The 22,292-nt window shown below is 47.2% G+C and overlaps 1 protein-coding gene across 1 annotated transcript in view; it reads right to left on the bottom strand.

Moving 5' to 3' along the window:
- Positions 1 to 22,292, bottom strand: part of PSMD3 (proteasome 26S subunit, non-ATPase 3) — a 258,442-nt gene that overhangs the window by 199,713 nt on the left and 36,437 nt on the right. The gene's annotated exons all lie outside the window — the stretch shown is intronic.

Raw genomic sequence — 22,292 nt, 5'->3', positions numbered from 1 at the left:
CACTATAATGCTCCTCAGGAGCCATACAACAAAGCTGTTAGATACTGGTCACATGTAACAAATGACAGAATGACAAAATGATGCACCCGTTTCATGTGGGTTGCAATTTTACAATCTTCATGCTACTTGAATAAGATGCTAGGCCCCTCTGCTTGCACTGCATGTATCCTTCCACCAGCCGTAAACTTTCAGAGGTTTATTAGATTGAAAACCCAAAGCAGCCTTTATAAAGTATCTGCTTATTGAAAACGCTAAGTATAGGTGTTAGGGGAGTTTTCTTAAAGTCCACTTGAGGTAAGACTTCATAAAACTATCCCTTGGCATACAGGTCCCCAACTCTTAGTAGAAGGCTGTACTACTCAAGGAACCTTGGTAGAGTGGCAGAGAAGTCAGGCTCATCATAGGAGGAGGATGTGAGCTGTAGCTAAGTGCACTGAACCCAGTCAATACAATAGTCCAAAGAAACACTTACACTAAAAATATTAAAATATACATTCATTATATTTACACAAGAAAGGTTGTTAAATGCTTAGCTCACCAACACACTTAGGAATACTTAAAACACACTTTTCAAAGGACACTGCTTCAGTGGCCGTTGCTCGCGGTACAATTGTTACAGAGTTTGACACCAATGACAGTTCTACTGTATTATCAGTACGACCGTACACTCGTGTTAAGACAAAGATATACATTAATTGTATTTTTTTTTTTTAGTGTATATTGGTTAATAAAAACCTTAAACACTTTAGAAAACACATAATAAAATATATCATACATTAAATTCTTATAAAATCATTAAAATGCACATTATATAACAATGCCATCTCCATTTACAATTCATTAATTAAACTTTACATCTAGTATGCTTTTTATACCATGCCATATAAAAAGGAAAAAATAATTCATATTTAAAAAAGGACAAAAAAATCATATTTAAAAAGATATATACAGCACATCTATCATTCCTACACTCCCAGTTTATCCCATACTAATACAATTATTTTCCAGATATAGAAGACAGCACCTATATAAACCAATGGGTCTGCCATAAATATACTGGTCTGATTCAATCATTCTGTTATCCCAAACTAGGTCTTTATATCCTGCTGCATACCATTTACTCAATTTATAGCATGTAGTGAGCACGTGTCTTGCAGTTTCCACCTCCACTTTGCAGAATCGACATAATCTTTTTTCTCTGGGTATTTTCTTCCAACAGCCGATATATTCAAGACAGGGTAGCATATTGAATCTCAGCATCATTATAAATCTACTGAACTCTCTATTGCTCACCTTTAATATATATTTACAAGGTTTGTTTGCAATCATCCCTTGGAGACTATATATAGAGAATCTGCTATTTTCTCCCAAACTATCCGAGTTCTTGTTTGAATCCCATTGGATAGCTTTATTACTAAGTTTACTATACCAAGGCTGAAGACTGTTACATTCCACAGGTAACTTCAAGTTTATCTCTTTCAAAAAGCTTAACACAATCTTAGTTAAATCTTTAAGAACAACATTATTCTGGCATCCTTTATCATTTCATTCCCCAGATTATTCAAAAAGCTATTAGGAAACTCAGCATCTAATGTCATTTTTGTAAACAGCTTGCAGCACCTTATCTTCCATAGAGTCGACCAGAATATCAATCCCAATTCTCGACGTATTCCCTCTACTGGAGTAGATTTACCCAGTGTTAACACTGGCCTTCATAATTTAGCCTCTGTTTTATCTATGTTTCTCATGTGCTTAGTTTCAATTGTCTCTATTGCCTTCATGGCATTAGATACAATACATGTTTTATATAGGCCTTCAATGGAATATTCTCCCTTCTCAAGATATAAATGCTCTCATGATGTTCCATTTCTTTATTACCTTCTTTTCTATAATGTCCACATAATGATCTATTGGTGGAACATTTTTTATTATCATACGGGTATATTTCCACTTCCTCTATGATCCTATTATCAATTTTCCATAGATATTTTTCAATTTTGTTGTTGGTGCCTCTATTTCCAAATATTAAATACCAGAGTTTTATTCAAAATTATACTTAAATTATTTTCTTTAGCATACATATGGAGAGCATTTGATAAAACCCCTATAGGATTACAGAGGTTATCTATCAGAATCGTATCGTCAGCATACGATAACCAACAAATGGCCGTGTCTCCAATTTTTGGTGGGAAATTCTTAATTTCTTCGAATCTTTCCTCCATATCATTTGTACAGAGTGGGAGAGGTAACACACCCTTGTTTCAATCCCAAATTGGTGTTAATAGGGCTAGTTCTCTCCTTACCTGTATTCAGGTGCATCACCACTGTAGTATCTTTGTACATCTCCATTAGAAAGTGGTGGACTATAGGGCAGATTTTGAATCCTACTAGTTTGCCCCAGAGTCTTCCCCTATCAACACAATCGAATGTCCTGCTAAAATCAATAAAACTGGTATATAATTTTGTTTTATTTCTCATTGCTTCCGCAACAAGCATATTAAGAGTCAAGATATTGTCAATAGTACTATGTCTCGCTCTGAACCCTTCCTGGAAAGTGTGTATCAAATCATTTTCACTACTCCATCTATTCACAAGTTGCAATATTAAAGTACAGAAAATGTTACAACTGAAATCCGACATGGCCAATAACCTATAGTTTTCTGGACTCGCTCTTCCCCCTTTTTTATACACGGGGATAGAAATTGCTTTCCTCCAACTATCTGATATATTTCCTAATTTCCAACTAGCGGTAAAGAGTTCATGTTATATAGTAGCCCATTTCTCTGGGTTTCTCTTTAAAACTATGTTCGCCAGTTGATCTGGCCCCGAGGCTCTCGAAGATTTCATATGTTTAATAGTTTCTAATACATCTGTCCACCCAAACTGGATATCAGTTAATTCCCTGTCCACTGGATCTCTATGATCGGGACAGACTTATTGTCATTAAAATACCTAGTCACTAAGAACTCTTTCCTAGTCTCTAAAGAAGAACTTATATTTACATCGGTATTATCTTTTTCCATTATAAATTGACGGTAAAGATACCAAATGTTTTTGCCGTCATGTGTCCTACATAACTTTAAACGTATTTGCCAATTAACATTTTGGAGGTTAAATTTATATGCCTTCATCCATACTTTTTAATTTTTATGGACCAATCTATCTCGTTCAAATAAGGATAATTTTTTATTGACCTTATTTCCCCTCCAAATTCCTTCTTTTTAATTGCCATTTTTGCATCATATTGGTTTTTATGTTTTTTTCATTAATTATTCTACTTTGTCGTCTGTATCATACCTATCAGGTTAATTGTATTTAGATAGAAAAACCACATAGGATAAAGTCTTTTAGGAAGGAAAAAGGTTGGTTAATCACACAGCAGCAGAGCTTAACATTCCAAAGACACTTTACGGCAAACAACCGCTTTAAAAGTCCAATCCCTAACTATATGAAAAAGTCAGTTCGGTGTGGATATAAAGTCTTTAGAAGCAGCAGAACAGCAAAAGTTCCTCAGGATACTTTTAGTCTCTAGAAACTATACTTGGTGGACAGCTTGGGTCTGAGGCAGAGTGGACACTCTGGACACCTCTTCTTCATGCGTATCTTCTTCGTCACTCGGAGCGACTTCTTGGTTCAAGGTAAGTTGTACCTTTTCACCTCACATTACATTAGGTTAGAAGAAATGCTTTTAGCTGGATTCTCCTCTGTGCTGCAGTGATGGACCCGGTCTCCCGATTCGGTTTGGGGATGAAAGGAAGGACTCATGGGATGTCCCAGCAGCAGTCTTGAGAGAGGACTCTTGGCATGAATTTCTTCAGTCTTCTTGGTCAGTTGGTGGTTTTGGCACCTTTTTCTCAACACCAACAACGGACGGTATTCGCCCAGTTGATCTTCTTCGATTCTGGAGTCCTGCACTCTGGTGAGGGGACTTCAGATGACTCGGATCAGGTCTCTGGAGGTTCACCTGGAGCTCAGCAAAGACTTGGACGGATTCAGCGTTACAAAGACGTTGCACTGCAAATGGGCCGGACGTCCTGGTATTCACGGTCTGCAGCTCCAGAGAGGCACAGCACCTCAGAGATGGCTCAATTTGTAGTTCGCCTCAGGGCTGGTTGGTCTCACCAGCCAAAGGGAAGGAGACACCCTCTTCAGAGCTCCTTTGTCGAGTAGAAATCGGGGGCAAGAAGACAGCAGTGGTCGCTTCATGGTAGTGATGAGAAGGGTCTGCAGGCGTCTCTGGTCATCGTCAACTTGGGTTACTTCAGTTTCCAGTGGTCGACTTGCCTTTCACCTCAGGAACCTCACCTGTTATTCAGTATTCCCACACATTCCTCTGCAAACTCTCAACATGTTACATAAAGGGGCAGGTGGCTGTCCAATCAGGACAGCCAGCCCCCACCCCCAGTGGGAACTGGTTTCAATCAGGCACTCTGGAAAACAAAGGGCAGGGGAGTGAACAACTCCTCCCTCACTTCCTGCCTGCCTAGACTACACTGTAGCCTAGGTGGGCACACCCAAGGGTTCCTGCCAAAGGCAAAACACACATACAGACCTCCCACTCCCAGAATGGTAGAATGACTAACAAAGAACAACCATGATAGAAATTGTGAAAAAAGAAAGGAGCCACCATGTTAAAACATAGGTGACCCGATTGTGCACAACCGAGACTGTGTATACAGTCTGCAGGAAACAATAGCACAATAGTTGGTAGAACACGTCCACTGCCACCAGCCATTACTATAGGGTTGTCTAAAGTTACAGGAGCAGACAGAAGGGTGATACTAAGTATCCCCTTAGCACTCTACATAAGGTGGTGTGTGCTAATCTCCTATAGTATAAAGATTTAGGAAGGATACAAAGTATCCCTCTATCCTTAAAAACTGTAGTTACTTGAGGATAGTAAAAGAATCTCAAAGACGAACCGAGAGGGTACCCAGCAACACTGCACATAAGGTGCTGTGTGCTACCAAAGTGAAACCGATACCTTAAAAGAGGTATGGAGGAAAGCAGACTCCATAAGAAAGTTAAAACCAAGAGAACAGAGTTCCAAAAGTCAGAGCAAATAAGAAAGAATGAGGGACAAATGCTTCCCTCATTCAGGATAGAAAGAAAAACGTCCCGGAGTCCAGCAAAAAGTGCTGGGGGTCTTCCTAGGAGAGGGGATGAAGCATAAAAATAATACATCTCTCAACAATAGGTATGTCTAATGAGAATTCAGGCAGCAGGCCCTTGAAATCTTCTTGCCAATAGCATATTCTTTTGATCACCCATACAACCCGTCCCGGGAGGATAGCTTAGCGGCAACGTGTTCACCTTGGAAGCAAGACGACACGAAGCAACACAGGTTCGATCCCCGGGTCCGCGCTTAGAAACCTCTGGGTATTTAGGTGCGTTATAAATACGCAACTAAGACAAAAAAAACAACCAATTACGCAACAAAAAAAACAATTCCTGTAACAGCGCCTCGATGCCCGCGGGCTGTGTGAGCGCTTTAAAAATGCAAATAAATAAAAAAAACATTTATTCAACATCGTCATCAACCTTGAAATAAAATAGCATTGGTTTTAATGTTACCACAGTGTTCATTTTGGTTGAAGCATAGGTCAGAGCCGCAAATACAGTTGTTTCCATCTCAATATGTCATTTTTGATTGAAATGATCACTGTTACAAATGTAGATAGAGGCTCCTTTTCTAAATATAATCCCCCGCTCCCCATGTATCGGCATATTTCTCACAGATAACACCCAAGGCAGCCTCTATAAACACCAACAGTTAAGGACATCAGCATGGGTTTTCCACAGTTTACTTTGTGGATATGCAGTCATATTGGTCTATTGTCCTCGCATCAGAAATGTATGTCCCAGGCTATGGCACAGCCAACAGTAGATGGCATACCTACATCAAGGCTTGAAATTGAGGGAAAGCAATCTGGATACCTTCCCAGTAACCACTGGTACTTGGTACAATTGCCTGAGTCTCAACTGTTTAGAAGTATACATGATTAATCTGATGGTGTCATCAATCCTTTCCTGGAAATAGTGTGAGGGGTCAGAAATGAGACGGACACAGCGTTGTTGTATTCTTACATAAAGACATTTGTATGAAATAAAAACAGGTCGGAAAAATGCTTCTCTAGCCCTATTCAAACGAGGAACTTCCCCATCTAGAAACTAAAACTAGGGATAGTCCTGTGTCAGGATGTCAATAACTGAAAAACTGTCCTTGTGTCCAAAACAACCTATCCTTACAAATAGCAAAAGGTGCAAGGAAATGTATTTAACTTGATTTTAGAAAAAAAGTCTACAAAATCAAAAGTGCAAGAATGACTCCAACAAAAATGTTCTCCAAGGTAAAGACCCTTCGATCCAGAAGGTGGTTCCCTTCATCTGTATTCTTAAACAGCATGGCAAAAAACAGTTCCTTGGTGTCTTCGATGTACTCAGTTTGTGTTCAACTAAAAAGTTCTGTTCAAGCAAAATGTGTCTTTCTGTAAATGTTCTTACACCTTGACAGATTACCTGCTATTCTCCCCTAGTAGGAATCATTATACAATTTTCAGCTGCCTGGTGTACTCGCCTGCCAGGACATCTCTTCTTGCACTTTTGCAATCACCTGGTCTTTCCTGCCAGGGCTTCCAACATGCACTTGTAGACTTATGAATTTGAAAAAGTTCACGAGGTGTGGGCATTTCCTTTCGCCCCCCCCTTTAACCTCCCTTGGGCTTTGCTTCCCTAATTGCATCCTTGCAATGTTCAAACTGTGCTTGGCGTGGTTGCCGAAATGCCCCAGTTTGCCACTCTGCTTGGTCTAACTCACCGGCTCTGTGTGGCGTTGTCAGTCCTGTAAGGACAACGCTGCTTCTCCTGGCTGCAGGACGCCCAAGAATCCTCTTGTGGTTGCCGACATCTCCACAGCGCGCTGGGCCCAAACCACATTTTTATTCTGAACCTCTGCTCCGCCACACTGACTCGCGCCTCTAGCTTCTGTACACCGGCTTCAATGGAGATGGCTTCTACTTTTGCAATAGAGGACAAACAATCTCTGGATAGCAAAATTCTTTAATCTTGTTACCATCAACTTCAAAGGGTCGCACCCAAGATGGGTAAGACAACAAACTTTCCCTGGTCTCCCCCCTCAGTGAGGGATGCTGCAGTCTCTTCTGTGCTGGGGCACTCTGCTGATGCCCAGGGGTTCGCCTTGCACCTCCAGGGGGCAGACTGGCTTCCTTGACACGTCCAGTGCTTTCCAGCTCCCCACAGTCAGTTGAGAGGCAAGGGTTCCCCCATTTTATGTCTTGGCACAGCAGTTTTCAGCCCTTCTTTCTCGAGCACATGATTCCTGAAGTCAGGTCCCCTAGGGAACTCACTTCCCGAATCTGTCCTTTTTCGAACGGCTCTGGCCAATAGGATTTTGGGAAGGATTAGACTATTGGGAAGTGATCATCATTACTCCTCTCCTCCTCTTCGTCCCAGTGTTGTGGGATTGTGGGAATAGTAGTATCTTTTTTGAGAATGTTGTATAAATGTTTGCCATGGGTTTCAAAGTCAAACTATGTTAGGAAGAAGAGTATGAGGAGCTGGAAACAGTGTCTTTCATAATCTTAATGGTCGATTAGTTGAGAGTTGGCCTTTGGGATGTGACCAGCATTTTTCATTATTCTCTGTGTGTGAAAGAGGCCATTATATTGTTACAAATGGTGGATTCATCCTGGAAGGGGAAAAGGGGTGCCGCATCTCACCCGATGGACTCAGGGTATCTCCCTGGAGGTTGCCCCCCCCCCCCCCATGCGATCCTCCCTCATACAGCTGGCCCCAAGGTTAAGATCAGGTAGCAGCTTCTGTCCCATGACCACATGGGAGGAGGTCGCCACCGGGAAAACAGTGATTTGTCCATCCAATTCATTACAGTACCCTCTCCTCATGTGGCCAGGGGACGACAGCCACCAACTAATCTCAACTCTGCAGGTGGCTATACGAGGGAGGCACAGGTGAGGAGAGGTGACCCTCGGGGAGAGGGGCAGACATCAGGTGAGATATAGTATTCCCCTTTCCCTTCTATGGACATCCCCTCCGCTCCTCATGCCTTGATGGCCTATTGTAACAGTTCCTGTCAACCACGCGCAAGACTTTCTGATGGCATCTTTCAAAATCTTGTAATCGACAGAACGACTAGAACTGATTTTCAAACCCATTTATATGAAGGCCTTTGAAAATAATGGGACAAAGAAGAGCAACAGAGTAATAAGGATCACTAGAGCACGGAACCCACCATTGCACTCTAGGCATTGGAAAGAGGCATGCATTGTTGGGACATTTAAAACCTGGACAGCTGAAGGAAGGGAAAGAGAAGCAGACAGGAGCAGGCGGCTCACGTCAGGTGAAGAGAAGGCCTGAGAAGAGCTCTGCTGCAGGTGAGAGCAGACGGAGAACGGGAAGTGCTGCCAGAATGGGAACCGTGGTAACCTGTACGCCAGAGAACCGGAGGTCAGGCAACATGAGGCCAGAGAAAGTGCAAGGCTTTCAGAGAACACCGGACAAGTGGTGAATGAGGAACAAGGCGCTGCACCAGTCTGTCGGTGAGCATCCCCGGTAGGCCAGCAGCAGGAAGGATGCCAGAGCAACCCCAGCAAACTGGTGAGCTCAATGGGAGGAGGTGAGATGCCGGGGTCCTTAAAGGAGGACACAGCGCAGCCTGGGAAACCATGAAGCTGTGAATTGAGAGAGTGAGAAACGTTTCACGAGTGGAAAGTAAACCCCTACCCCTGAGCTAAACAACAGAAGGTTGTGAACCCAACACGTGGGCTGTGTGAGTCTCAGAACTGCACCTAAAGTGAACTGCGTTATAATGTGAACTGCATAAAAAAAGTCCTGGCGGGAGAGTATACCAGGTAAAGCCAAGTACGTGAAGAGAACTGCATATCATAAAAGGAGAATCCATAGGACCTTTTGAATTGCATTGGACGTGAAAATGAACCTGGCAGGAGAGTATACCATGTGTCTGGGACCTGCACTTAAATGGTGTTTTTGACAGGAGAATCCCAAAGAAGATCTATGCTTGTAGGATTTGAGTAATACTGAATATCAAGAAAAGCCTGGGGAATGGAGTCATTTCTCCTGAGATGAATTGTGACACAAATAAGAAGTGGTTATCCCTTTGGGCTACTAAGAAGTTGTGTCTTTCAACGTTTCTTTTATTTTGAAGAAAACTGGGGAATGGATTAATTTCCTGAACTATGAATATTATCTACTTTGGTTGGAGGTATAATTTTTTGTTGAACTTGAACATTTTGTGCACCTTCAAGATCAAAGACATACCCTTTGCCCCTTTGAGTTAGTTTCTAAAATACGAGGGCTAGGATAGGATTTCACATATAGAATATTTTAGCTTTGGAATCTTGACACAGGACAGACCCTTTATTTAAATAATAAAAGGTTGGAAAAAGCCTCACTGTCCCTACTCTAGGAGGTATTTCCCTACCTCAACCAAAACTAATGTTTATAGCAACCACTAGGAGTCTTCTGTCTCGGTCTCACTTCTGGTTCCTTACAGATAGAGGTAATAAAACATTGCTGTCAAGTTCATTATTTGGATGTACTCAAGGCTCCAGAGAAGATTTTGAAGCAGCAGTATTTTACTCCCCATTTTTGTAAGTTGGGAGTAAAATACTTTTTCCGGGCATGAAGTAGTAGTTCCCATTCACAACAGGGGTATTTTTTATTTTTATTTTTAGACAAGCACACATTTATTTTCTCTCAAAAAGCAAATCTCATTTGCCAATCCTTACTTCTTCGCACCTAGTCATGCAAATTAAAGTTCCAAATCAGACTCAGCAACAATAGTTCAGCTCCTTCTGGTGATACTGCTCTGCTCATGCCACTGGTGCGAGTATTGTTTCTTACAGGTACACATGGTGCTGTGCACTTTTTTTATTCAACGTAAGCATACGTACAGACATCCAAGTAAAGATTTGATGAGCCAGAGTTAAGAGCCGCTCCCTAGTACCAGGATCCACCCAGTAAAAGTAGGAGCCATGTATGGGGAAGGAGGAGCTAATACCAAGCGTGCCATAATTCTAACTTCGGTAGGAGATGCAAACTACGTTTTTGTTCAGTACATATATGTCTCAGTATGCTTACATGTTTTCTAGTTATGTCCTATTGCTCCTTTAAACACATTCAAACACCCGGAGGGAATGTCTTACAAATATATTTGTATGGCGTCAGTTAGCATGGGCAGTCTATTATTTATGGCACACAATTGTTGCCATGCCCATCAGGTAAGCTGTGAAGAGCAAGAGATTATTGAGTCCAACAATTCCCAGTTGAAGGTACCAGCAAGAGGATTAAAATGATGTAATGCAAAAAGGCTAACATTTGTCCAGAAAGGTATGGGGAAGCCGCTCAATGACGAAAATTCTGACATGGCCGCTAACCTGGTATTGTCAAGAGGGTGTCAGTAGCCCTCGCTGCAGAAGATGGGAGATGGGCCCAGAGCCAGTTCTATTCTTGAAGGGTGCAGCAACAAAAGGCCCCAGTTTCTGCCTCCCTCTACCATGTGCCGAAATGCTAGTTGTAACGAATCAAGGGATTCTATCACTTCTCCAGAAGGAGGCTTTTCCTGTGAGGCTAGGGACGGGAGCCTGCTGCGCAATACCCTCTCTAGAGGTATAGACAAGCAGGAACTCACCGAGAGAGACTCCCCCCTCTGTGGACAGGCACTCCCGTTTTAATGAGGAACTCCCTAAGCAGGACATCACTAATCCACATTTAAAACCTAAGGAGGAAGAATGTCAAGAATCAGCAAAGGTCGGTTATTGTCAACCAACTATGTTTGTGAAGGAAAACAAATGGTACTGAGACGAAGAAAACAAATGGAGACAAAGATTGTGAAGCCAACAGAAAAGAGACCTGGACAGCTCCCCGGGGAAGTCCCACGGCAGCATCATTAGGAGCCGGAAGGGGGAGGAGAGTCTGCACGTTTTGAATCTGCTCACAGTCGAGCGCTGAAAGGAATTAGGACATGCAGTGTCAATACAGAGGGGAGGCCACAGAAGAGCTTCCGATGTATCGCATTGGAAAGGAGGAAAGAGACGAGAAGGTGAAGGTGACACAGGTCACCCTGAACCTGTTCAAGAGACAAGTGGTGGCGTCACCGCCAGTCAACATCGTGGACCCGAAAGTCTGAAGAACGTGGATACCACTAAAAGGATATTGTGCAGCAAAGCAGATGGAGAAAAGAAAGAAGACGCCAACCTGACAATCGAACAAGAGCGTTCCATCCTAGTATAAGCCTCAGTGATGTTCTCCCTGAATGACCCAGGTAACAGGGAAAAGGGGAGACACTGGGGGGGACAGATAATCATTACTGGCACGCTTGGGGCGCTAGCGAGCCTGACCAAGATGGCCGCAAGCCTGTGAAACTCCACAGCACTCATAAATCCGGCTAATATATCCAGACGGTTTCCAGCCTGACAATGCTTAACACACGACAGAAGACGAAGAAGAAGGTCAAAACCCGGTGGGAAAAAAAAAAACAGAGAAAAATCGGAGAAGGGAAGCCCTTCCTAGCTGGCACCTTTGCGGTGACGTAGGAAGGCCGTGTGAACAGTGCAGAACGAAGGAGGAGCCGCGCTGGCCGCACGCCGGAGAGCTTCCGGGCCTCTGCGTGCGCCTCTCCGCAGCACCGAGGAGACAAAGCTCGGCACCGAAGACCCTGAAACCCTAAGCCACCTTGCGGGAACAGCAAGCACGGACCGCTGGAGAACAGGAGGAGCCGAGACCGGAGCGGCCCTCTGGAACGGCTGAGAGGACTTTACAATGAGCAGACCCGGCACACACTTGTACGATGGCACCGTGGGGAGGACTAGCTGTCTCGACAAAGACCGCCACCTCGCTGGAGCGCCCTGGGAAAGGGCGGTGAGGCAAACCCACACTAGGCACTCCCTAACAGAGCACTGGGTATCTGTGGCACAAACCCTCGGACGGACCAGCCGCGGCCCGAGGACAGAGGTTGGCTGAGCGTACCCCGCAGCGCGACGACCAGGTCTGTCACCCCAACAGCAACGTGCCCTGAGTCTAGGAAAGAAAAGGAGAGGATAGCTGGAACGCGCATCAGCAGACGGCGTGAAAACCACAGAGCAACCGGAAGCCTGCGACCCCCGGTTAGTCTGCATAACGGATCAAGTGTGTACCCGGAGGGGGCACGGAGCTGGGCACTTTGTATTACTCATACCCCTGAGCAACAAAATCACACGGAAGACTAGATGCAGTGGGTGCCCTGCACGGCACACCAGTACATGTCAGGCCATACAGTGAAACTGGGCGAGCCAACCTGAACAACACGCCTCCCCAACAAACCGTGCAATAGAGAGACGTGCGCAGCGGGCCTCCAGGGTGCAGGCAGCTGCCCAACAAAGTGGAAGGCGCTGCATAGAACAGACCACCAGGCAACACAGTGGAAAAGGGACTGTCCAAGCTGGGATGGAGTATGGGAGGACATACACCACTGACGAATTGGGGTTGTCGGTAGGGGAGGGGGAGGGACACCACTGGTATAGCTGGAACGGAAGTTACAGTTGCCACGGATGACCTCCCCCCCCCCAGCATTGGGGGGCTGGAGGGGACGACAAACCTGAAAAGTTATTGACTTGGAACGTAAGGGGCCTTAACTGTCCTAAGTGCCGGAAAGTCCTGCAATACATGAGATGCCATCAAGTGGCGGTCGCACTGCTGCAGGAGACCCCATCACACAACAGAGCCAGAGGCTAAATTTGGGAGAAGCTGGGGATGCCACCGATATTCCTCCTCATACGCAAGAGGGGTAAGCCTGATACAAAACTCAATGGGGTTCCAACAAACAAAGATCCTGAAAGATAGGGAAGGTAGAGCACTGGTGGTTCAAGGGGTAATCCAAGGGAAACTACACACTCTGATCAATTATTATGGACCCAATCAAGATAGGATATAATCACTATAATCGATCGAAGGACAACTGGGAGGAATACCCAAAGGGGAGATAATATGGGCGGGAGACTTCAATGAGTCCTGGATCCCACCCGGGATCGCACTGGGGGGAAACCAACACAAAGGGGTCTGATGAACTCCAGGGAATGATCCAGGGGTGGGGGGTAGAGGATAAGGAACCCAGCGACACGTCAATTCACACACCATTCTGGGCCCCACAACTCTGCATCTAGGCTAGATTACTTTTCGATATTCCGAACCATTCTGGGCCAAACAGCTGGCGTGGACATACTAGACCGCACGCTATCAGATCATGCCCCTGTTCTTCGAACAGTCAACCTGCTTGGACGGGGAGGGACGCAGCCTCCCTGGAGGTTCAAAAGCGAGGGACTCTCAGACACAGTTTTCAAGGAGGGATTGACAGCCGCCATCGACTCATATTTTGAGATCAATGAGGGGTAGGAAGACTCAGTGGGAACTCTATAGGGAGGGGTTTAAGCGCGTGATCCGATGGGAATGCATCGCAAGGGAATCTGGGATCATAAGACAAATAAGGAGAGAAATAGCCGACAAAGAGGAAGTTATTCACGCCCTCCAGGAGGCTAAGCCTACCCCTACACACGCCCAACAGGCAGAAATACTGCAGGCACTCCAGGAGTTTCACACTCTAGCACAGAGGGTAATCAAATATCTATGGGATAAGACAACGCCCTGACAATATGGAGAAGGCCAGACCCTGGGCGGTCCCTTGCCAGGGCAACCAGGATGGGAGGTCAGGAAGGCAGAATAGGAGCAATAGCCGATGATAACGGGAATGACCAGTGTGAAGATCTCAGAATAATCCAGGAGTTTCAGAAATTATATACGCACCTGTACTCTACTCAGACTACCACAAGTCCCAAGTGGATCTAGACTCGTACTAGAGCCAGATAGGGCTATACTGGTGTACAGATGAACAAAGGGAATGGCTGAACCGACCGCTGAGACTAGCTGAGGTCAGGGAGGCGATCAGGGATCTGCCATTGGGGAAAACAGCTGAAATTTATAAATACAACATCGACAAAATGGCCCATTACCTACTGCAGGTATACCAGCAGGCCGTTAACACAGTGCGTTTGCCCGATTCTCTCAGGGAGGCGGCATGGTGGTTCTGTTGAAACCTGGGAAACCAAATAATGACTGCTCGTCCTACCGCCACATTTCACTCATCAACCTTGACAATAAAATGTTGGCAAAAATCCTAGCGGCCAGACTGTCGCCGCTTATGTAAACAATGGTCAGGGCAGATCAGCCAGGGTTCATCCCGGGGCGATCAACATCAGATGGGCTGACTCGGTCGAGTCGCCATTTCTGTTTACGATTCTGCGCAGTCTGGGGTTGGAACAACTATTCATCTCCCCAATATCCCTACTATATGCAGACCCAGTAGCAAAAGTAAGAGTAAATAGGGAAGAGACGGGATGTATATCACTCGGGAGAGGAACATGCCAGGGCTGCTCATTATCCCCCCTACTCTTCACTTTAGCAATTGAACCGCTGGCAGAACAAATCAGGGAACTACATATACATAGGGGGATCTGACTGTACAATCACAGAGTGGTGATATCGCTATACACAGACGACATGGTGCTGTTCTTAAAAGGACCCCAACGTTAACCCGGATACAGTGATACGAGAAGTTCAGCACTACAGCGATCCATCAGGTGTGAAGGTGAATACCAGTAAAATGATCAGATTTCCCCTAACAGATGCGTTAAAACAGTTCAGGATAATTGGTGATTCTAATGGGACCTACTACAAACTCAGTACCTAGGGATAACCATAGCCAGGTACAGGAAGATGGTATATCACAGTAACCATGTGACGACCCTAGAAGATGCCAAAAAGGCTATCCTTAGATGGAACTCCCTTCCACTTAATCTCTATGACAGGATATAGGTGGTCAAAATGACCATCTTGCCCAGATTTCTTTATATATTCCCAAATGCACCTATACCAGTACCTGCAAGATTCTTTCGAGAAATGAGGTCAGCAGTAACACAATTTATCTGGGCAGGTAAACGAGCAAGAATATCCTGGGACAAGATCAGGGCTCCGTTTTTTGGGGGGGGGGGGGGTGAGGGAGGGTTGGGGGGACTAGCATTACCAGAATTTGAATTATACTACAACGTGGCACAGGCTGGTTTTCTCATGTACTGGTATGGGGCACACAGTGATCGGGGGCATGTTGAAATCAAAAGAGCATTAGCAGCTCTGGCAATGCGGAGATCAGTAATTCTTACTGCCCCAAGCCGATCAGACAGAACACGACACATGGTGGATCTGACATGTAGAGCATGGACCATACTAGAACGTAAAACCAAGGGGGAAGATACTTTACTCACCCAAACTCCCATTCACTCATATCCCGGACGTCCCCCTGACCAGTGAGGCAGGAGTCATATCTCAGATGAAAAAAATGGGAGTCGGTAAATTTGTTTCCCAATGGGGAGTTCATAACGTTGGAATTACTGAAGGAGAAGGGGGAGTTGTCGGCACTAGATGTCTTTTTATACTTCAGGCTACAAGTGACCCTGCAGCGCCTATTCCCATAGTATCCAGACAACACCAGACCGCGAATACACTAGATAGCATGGTGCATGGGACCTTGGGACACAGGGTTACATCCACATTGTATACAAAAAGGCACTGACCAATATACCCATAACCACAGCCAGTCCGAAAGGAGCCGGGGAACGAACACTGGGGAGAGAAATACCAGAAGCAAAGTGGGGGTACTGTTGTGAAATTATCCTGTAACAGCGCCTCGATGCCTGCGGCTGTGTGAGCGCTTTAGAAATGCAAATAAAGGAAGGGGGCTACCTGCACCAGATTTAAACTAATTCATTTTAAGCACCGGCATCAATATTATTACACCCCTGCCCGAATAGAAGAATCATTTCCGCACACCACTGGAAGATGCTCTAGATGTGGTCAGGAGGCAGCAGACTACCTACACATGGCATGGGAATGCGGGGAAATTAGACAATTCTGGGACCAGGTCTTTAAGGCGATTGGGAGCATTATTGTGCGGAAGATTCCACTGGAACCAGAGCTAGCCCTGTTGGGTTATACAAAGCCAATACCCAAGGGCACTAGGAAACTGGTAGGCTGCCTGCTGATGCTGGCCAAGCGAGGGTGGCAATGGTGTGGGGAGGGAGGAGGTAGCCCAGTGGTCCAAAGACATACTATATTGCAACGATATGGAGACTAGGTGGGGCAATATGCAAGGCAACCGATGGGAGATGGGGGGGGGGTTAACCCCGGTCTTCCCAAGAGTGTGGCGGCATGCACCCGAATAATACCTACCCATGCTACTTCGCCTCGGGGAAAAAAAGACCAATCGATCACCATAAAGCCCCAAACCACTAGCTACTAAACTCAACCTAGACCTGTTAGGAGTCTATAGGCCCTGGCACATGGAACACTTTTTAAAAAAAAAAACATTTTAGGACGTCAGCGGTCAATCACCCAAAGCTGGAAAGAGGAGGAAGCACTTAACAGAATGTAAAGGGTGAGGGAGGGGAAAGAAGGGGAGTTAAGCTGTTGAGGTTTTGTATTGTTTTAAATGCCAATAGAAAGAATTAAAAAAAAATTAAAAAAACATTAATGGCACACTCATACTTGTCCCAGTAGAGGTAAAGAGTCAAGAATATATGAAGAGAGTGATGATCATTGTTGGTACGAACATACTCGTCCCAATGAAAAGAAGTTGGCAAGAATCATTTAAGCGAGTAAAGTTCACCTCAGGAATTTTCAGGTTCGTCCCAATCAGGACAAAATATTAAACGAGAATGAACCAATGTTGGAATACTTCCTTCAGTGTATGCTTGTACTTTCTTCAGTCAAGAAAATGGACATTAAAGAAAGATGAAAGCTTAAAAATCGTGAAAAAGAAACAAGTTACGTACCTCTAACTATTGTTCTCCAGCATTAGGTCTGGCATGGATTCACATACTCATGAATATTACCTGTCAGGCTGGGAATCCTCAGTAAAAAGAATCACTCACAAACTGTATTTCTCTTCTAAACCAATCGCTATTCTCTGGGCCCGTCCCCTGGCAGCCATCTTCAGATTTGGTAAGCAGCATGGGGTCAGGCATGGATTCACACGCTCCTGAATAATGAATACACAGCAATACAACATTACACAACCACGGGCGGCGGCAAGGCTCAACAGAAGCAATCAACTCTTACCTCTGGAACAGACTCAAAACAGGTTGCGCAGCACTTCTTGGCCAACTCTGGACTCCTCCCTGGAATCCCTGTTGATGCAGTGAAACTTCATGAAGGTGTGCGTAGACCTCCACTTAGCAGCCCTGCAGAAGTCCAGCAGGGGCACATCAGTTGGAAACGCTGTGGTCGCAGCCATCGCTCTGGTGGAGTAGGCTCTCGGACGGCCGGGCAGCAGTCGGTACCACAACTGATGACAGTGCATGATGCAGCCGGAGAGCCACCTTGAGATGGAAGCCTGGGACAAGGCCTTCCCATGGTTCACAGGATCAAAGTTCACGAACGGCTATGAAGTCTCTCGAAAACTCTTTGTGCGTGCCATGTAGAACTTCAGGGCACGAGCAACGCCCAGCGAGTGCAAGACCCTTCAGCCAGTGACAAAGGTTTAGGGGGAAAAAAAACAGGCAGCAAAGGTTCGTTGAGGTGGAATTCCGACGGAACCTTCGGCATGAAAGAGGGGTCCGTCCGCAGCACCACCATCGATATGTGGAAAGTCAGGTATGGCTGTTTGCAGGATAGGGCCTGTATCTCACCCACCCTCCTGGCAGAGGTGATGGCCACCAGGAAAGCCGTTTTCCACGAGAGGGGCCTGATGCATAGGCTCAAAGGTCCTACCTCCCCCCCCCCCCATGAGCCTCATATGAACCACATTGAGTTCCCATACCAGGGCAGGACCCTTCACTGGCGGGAAAGAATGAAAAAGTCCTTTGAGGAATTCCTTGAAGAGTCGATGAGACCAAAGTGAAGACCTTCCTGGAGACCTGGTGCAGTAGGAGATAGCCGTCAGATGTACCTTGATTGAGGCGTGTGCCAGTCCGGCCTTGGCCAAGGATAGCAAATATGGAAGCATCTGCGGGGCTGTGACCCTCAGAGGGGTAATCTTCTGCGACCGGCACCACGTAGCGAAACGATTCCACTTGTGACTGTGGCACTTCAAAGTCAATGACGCCCTAGCCATGGCGAGGTCTTCCCTGCAGTCTGCAGGTAACTCATCCTCCATACTCTAGGGCTGCAGGAGCCAAGCCCTCAGGTTGAGCAATCCTAGGTCGTGATGCAGGATTGTGCCTCCTCCTCTGGTGAGAAGATCCGGGACAGCTGGTAGCTTGAACGGAGGCGACGCGGACAGGCTAAAAAGGTCCGGATACCAAATCTACCTCAGCCATGCCAGGGCGATGAGCATCATCCTGCACTAACACTGAGTGTAATGATGACTCGTAGCAGGAGAGGAAACACCTACAGAAACATCCCTTCCCACGGGAAGACAAACGCGTTTCCCAGGCTCCTCGGTTGGTGGAATCTGCTGGCAAACCTCTGCCCTTTGGAGTTTGCCACCGTCGCAAACTGATCGATCTTGGGCCTGCCGCACTTGGGAAAGATGTGGTCCATCTGGTCCTGCCGCAGTTCCAACTCATGGCAGGAGCGCAATTCTCTGACGAGGGAATCCACAACAGTGATCTTGACTCCCGCTAGATGAAGAGGGACGAGGAACATTTCTAGTCTGACAGCCCATCACTATAATCCCTGCGCTTCACTGGAGAGCGTTGTGATCAAGTGCCCCCTTGTTTCCGAAGGTAGAATATTGTGGTGGTGTAGTCCGTGAAGAGCCTCACCACCTTGCCCTTTAGCGACAGAAGGAATGACTTGAGGGCCCAGAACACTGCCCGTAGCTCCAGGATGTTGATATGGAGATCCTTCTCGTCCGGTAGTGAGAGGCCTCTGGCGTGCAGACGTCAGGTGTGGGCTCCTGAGCCTTCCAGGGAAGCGTCAGTCATGACCGTTTCCTGGAACGGAAGGTTCTGGAATCCCGTGCCCCAGGCGATGTTTGAGCAGACGCCCCACCACCTTATCACCCAACGGAACTAGTCGTCCAGAGTGATCTTGTCCGTAATGTTTCCAGACACCAGTTCCTAGCGATCATCCAGGAACGCCTGAAGAGTTTGCATCTGTAACCTGCAGATCCGGATCAGGTAGATGCAGGACATCATGGCGAGCAACGACTTGATGGTCCACATCGTGGCCGTCTTCATCGACAACAGCCATTGCACCTTCCCCTGAACGGCTGCTACCCTCTCCTCAGAGGGCGATGCTACGCAGGAACCGTATTGAGTCTGGCACCCAGTAACATCGCGTTCTGCAATGGTGTCATGCAGGACACCGGATAATTGAGGGAGAATCCCAGATCCATCAGCAGCGTGATGGCCACCTGTGTGTGTTCGACGGCCAACTCTCACGATCAGGCCCAGATGAACCAGTTGTTGAGGTACGGGTATACTTGTAAATCTCAGACAGGCCGTCACTAGTGCCAGGCACTTTGTGAACACTCAGGGCCCAACTTCAAGCTTAAGGGTAGGGCCTTGAACTGGTAGTATTGTCCCTGCACTACAAAGCGTAGAAACTTGCAGAATTTCCTGTGGACGTGGAAGTAGGCATCCTCCAGGCCCAGCAACATCAAGAAATACCCTCTTTCCAGTTGGCCAGGCACGTGCTGCAACTTGACCATCCTGAACTTCTGAGATTTGAGGTACTTATTCAGACATTGCAGGTCTAGAATGGGCCTCCAGCCCCCTGCCCCCCCGCACCCCCCGTCCTCACCACCTGCCCCCATTTTCGCAGCATGGCCCATACCTCCTACAAGAGCAGAGGGATGTGCTGCTCCTGGCATGCCACCGGAGAGATCCGCACACTTCAAATTCCCGTCTGTGTCCTTGGGCGAGAGCGTCCAGCACCTATCTGTCAGTGGTGATTTTTTCACCACTCGCTGACTAACCTTGTCAGCAGGCCTCTCACTGGGGTGCACGGGCGGCCTCTCACTGGGGCGCACAGGTGTTCCTCCGCCTCCCCCCCCACCCCCGATGTCCTGGTCAGTTCAGGCTTGCTTCGGCACCCTGTCCTGCTGGTGACACGGTCCTCCTCCACGGTAGGCTTGGGAGCAGGCTCTGTGGGCTTCCTGGGTCATAGATCTGGAAGAATGACAGTACGAGGAGAAACCTTTCGAAGGCCTACCTGACTTTCCTCTGGAGGAGCGAAAGGAAGAGCGGTGCTGCTGGAGGGTGCCCAGGGAATGTGCTGTCTCTGTACCTGACTTGATGGCCTGTAGGGACTCGACGAAATTCCAGAAAAGGTCATCTCCGTTGAAAGGCATGTCCAGCACCTTTGTTTGGACCTCCTGGTGGAAATTCGTGGCCTTCAACCAGCCTTGGCTACGAAGGCAGACACCGTTCCCCATCTGCCGGAACCTTGTGTCAGCAACGTCCAGCGCTAATGTGAATCCTCCTGGAAGAGGGCGATCGCCTCCATCCTCTTGTCTGGGAGGAACTCCAAAATCGGACCCAGCTTGTACCACAGCTCCTTGTCGTACCTGGTTAGGATCGCTAGTGAGTTGGTCGCCTTGATGGTGGACGCAGCTGTGTAGACCACTTTCCTCCCCATGGCGTCCATCTTCTTACCCCCGCTGTACGGAGGGACTGAAGACGAGGACGGGTTAGATGACAGTTTCCTCGTGGCCACCGAAACCACGGTTGGTTGCGACATCAGGCACTTGGGTGCAGCACCCGGTACACAATACTACTTCTCCAGCCTATCCAGCATGGCTGTAGCCGTGCAAGGGTTCAGGGCCAGACCCTCCTCCCACACGTCATCCAAGATGGATGGTCTACCTCTTGGCCACGCGCCTCTGGTACAGGAAACCCTCCTTCCTGGTTTCTTCCAGCACAAGCTGAAACAGCACGGAGGCTTTGGCGATCATGGAATGGAACCCCACCTCGTCCGATGGGGACGCTCTAGGCTGCTGGGATACGCTGCCCACTCCAATTATATCATCGTCGTGGCCGTATCCGTCCCTGTATCTGTGTCTGTGCCTGCTGGGGGAGAGGGACCCCAACGCGGATACAGAGGGTGAAATCGAGGCGTTGGATGGCGCTTCCTCTTCTTCGTTGGTGGTTGGTCAGGGGCCTGAGGAACTGTTTTAACAGGCCCTTGTGGCACCCTCCTCTGGATCTCTGACACCAGAATTTGGACAAGATGTCCAGGGATACATTCCCTCGGCTGAGCTGGCATGATGAACACTAGGCCCCGCACCACCGCCGTCCTCCAGATCGTCGACAAAAACGTCCATGGCCTGCGACACAGCCTTGAGCTGGTCCGGGTCGCCTTGCCCCCGCCAACCCCTTTTTGACACTCAGAGGGGTCAGAGCCGGGCTCAGAGAAGGCATTCTCTTCTCCGGCGTGCCAGCAGACTTCGCCATATTCTGGGACAACTGTTTACAGTAGGCAACCCCTACAGGGAACCCCTTTCAGAGGAAGTAGTATGTGATTTGATGGAGACAGAAAGTCTGCTCTCGCCACAAACTTCTAGGCAGAGCACAATTAACCAGAGAGACACTTTGATCCACAACAGACTTCGTAGTACATGTTGTCACCCCTTTTCTGTTGGTGGAGGCCCAGGATTGGTTCATTAAGGTAGGCTTAGCATGCACCAATCACTGGGGCCCATTTGGCTTTAAAAGAGGGCTGAGCTCCTCTTTTGGTAGATCATCCGACAACATCAAAAGGAGCAAGAAGGAAGACTCAATTTGAACCATGGCTGAAGGTACAGTCTACCTCACAGCTTCCGGCAGTGAAGGAAGGCTAGGATTTGCAAGAGGAAGCAAGATCCCTCCCCTAAACCTCTCCCAGGGAATAGAGGGAGATACCGATCTCAGAGCTCCAGAACCTGTACCCAGCCAGCACACAGCGTGCCCCGCTAGGTTCTGCCAGCAATCTCGCTAGTTGGGAAGTGCCAGAGAGTCTCTGAGCAAAGCACAAAGCTGTTGCCTGCAAACACTCCTCAGCTTTGTGCTGTCCGCCTTAAAGGACGGCACGTGCCCAGCGAAGAAGCTAGAAGGAGTGCCACAACAAGTATCAACCAGGGTCCAACTTTTAAGGACCTTTGAGGCAGTCGAGCCCTTGAACTGCGACTGGCTGCACCAGTGATTGTTGTCACGCCGCAGTCATTAACGCCATCCGAGATGCATCGACCGGCATTCCAGATCCGCCAACCTGCAGAGACAACGAATCCG

Source organism: Ambystoma mexicanum, chromosome 13 (genome assembly GCF_040938575.1).
Source record: "Ambystoma mexicanum isolate Mex_15411 chromosome 13, UKY_AmexF1_1, whole genome shotgun sequence".
NCBI lineage: Eukaryota > Metazoa > Chordata > Amphibia > Caudata > Ambystomatidae > Ambystoma > Ambystoma mexicanum.
The sequence above is the reverse complement of the archived record's forward strand: the minus strand, read 5'-3'. Positions and strand labels throughout refer to the sequence as shown.